Below are 2279 nucleotides of genomic sequence, written 5' to 3'. Positions count from 1 at the left end.
CTAAATCTAACTAAATCTACAGTCGATGTAGTCGATTAAAATGCATGGCGTCATTTAATTTAATGCCTGATTTTACTCTTATTTGCATGCTGAAAACAGCCGATCTACAAGCTCACAACGCTTTGCAGCGCTGTGTTATATTCTACTAGCCTTCTTGCATCCTCTAGTCTACACATACCTTACAGCAGGGGTTCTGAACATTTGACATGTCAAGGACCCCCATGTATTCGGGCACAGACCCCCATCTGGAAAGGCTCTGTGCCCAGGGACCCCCAGGAGAGATTTATGTAAAACCATGTTTAAAAATAGCAGACGTACAAGCTTGCAGCGCGACATGAAGTGACACGCTGTGAGCTTGTAGATCTGCTATTTATGAATAGCCTACATATAAATGGATTAAGTGGTTAAAATGATTGTTGACGCTATATTAAAGGGATACTTCACTTTAGGGTCGGGGAAACATTTAAAAAATATATTAAAAATAAATGAAAAAAGTAATGGAAAATTCATGGCCCCCTCACGCATTAGAGTGTCCTACTAATGTGTGAGGGGGCCTTAATTTTGCCATAACTTCTTTCATTTTTTAATATATATTTTTAATGTTTATTTTATGTGAAAGTGAAGTATCCCTTTAACTACTATGGCTGGGGACCCCCTGGAACCCCCCCCCCCCCCCAAGGGCCCTGGGGGTCCCCGGACCCCACTTTGAGAACCACTGGCCTACAGTAGCGATCCCTAGCAGCACTTACTGTACAAATTCTCACATTCAGTTGTTTTCCACTGTTAAAGGGATAGTTCACCCCCAAAAGTATCAAATTATTGTCTTAGGAATGAGACAAAAACAAAAGAATCTCCATGAATTCAAGTCTCCATGGGGTGACTGATCCATAGGGGGAAAAAGGTACTTTTTTTGGGTGAACTATCCCTTTAAGAAGCATTTGTAAACAATATTTATGACGTCACACAAAGTATAAAAAGAGGGTTTAATGGTCATTCATTGGAGGCTACAAAACAAAGCACATGATCTGTACAAACGCACAGCATCTCAGAATTCACTAAAGTCCCTAAAAAAACAACACATGATCTTCTAGAAATAAAAATGTAACTGCAGCCAAGAAACGGATGACAGAAAATACTCTTTGAATTACCGTAGAACTTTGGCTTTTCAAAAAATAGCAGATCTACAAGCTCGTAGCGCGGCACCGAGTGACGCGCTACGAGCTTGTAGATCTGCAATTTTTTGAAAAATCGTGAAAATGTGTGCAAATCTTTGAATATATATATTTTTTAAAAGCGAACATTTGTAACTCAATTCTTTGCCTCTGGGGGGGATTCTACAAATGTCTTCTACAGTTTTTCAAAATATTTGGTTCCAGGGACCCTCCGCCCCCCCCCCCCCCCCAAAGCAGCAAAGATTTGAGTTAAAAATGTCTTTAAAATAATACATATGTTCACAGATTTGCACACATTTTCACAACTTTGCCGCGCTACGAGCTTGTAGATCTGCTATTTTTGAATGGCCAAAGTGTAAAATAATGCCTTTATTTTTTTACCTAAAATCTTGTCAAGACAGATTTTAAACGCAAAAACACACACACTCTCCTACACCCGTCTTCAATCACCAAACTAAAACAATCCAATTAACAACATCTATACCTTATGTATGTACATTGTACGGGGTGAACCATATATAAACACATATGGAATGTGTTTAAATGATCTTATCCTGTTTGTGGATGCAGCCACTTCTCATAGCCGTCAAGCAGAAACCCTGTATGTCCTTATTTTTACGTTTTGTTCGCAAATTAATGCCCTACTTCGTCGTACGAGTGCTGCAAAATGGAATCGAAAAAATATTATATATTTTCTCTATTTTGAAAATAAAAGAAAAAATGAAGTGAAAATGATTACAGTCCCTGGGTTTTAAAAATAATGTTTTAATAAGAGCTTGTGACTGAACATGGAACACATGTTATTTTATTTTTTAACATTTTCCTGAAAGTAACGGTTTAATTTTGACATACAGGGGTTTTGCCCAACGTTTTGCTGGTGGTCAATGTGTGTCTGATAAGATCAAATAAACAGGTTTTTAAGGCTGAGAGTAAAAAACTGTCAGAATTGTCACAGACATGTGACACAATGTGGTTGTAAAAAAAGAAACAAAAGCCAGTGTGTGTTGTGAATGTGTGACAGAGTTGAGACGCCCCATTCGGATGCTATCAAAGCATTGAATGGGACATTATCACCTTTTTATCAGACCATTGAATGAATGGGCGAAG

Source organism: Gymnoscopelus braueri (assembly GCF_963280865.1).
Source record: "Gymnoscopelus braueri genome assembly, chromosome: 23".
Taxonomy (NCBI): Eukaryota; Metazoa; Chordata; class Actinopteri; order Myctophiformes; family Myctophidae; genus Gymnoscopelus; species Gymnoscopelus braueri.
The sequence above is the reverse complement of the archived record's forward strand: the minus strand, read 5'-3'. Positions refer to the sequence as shown.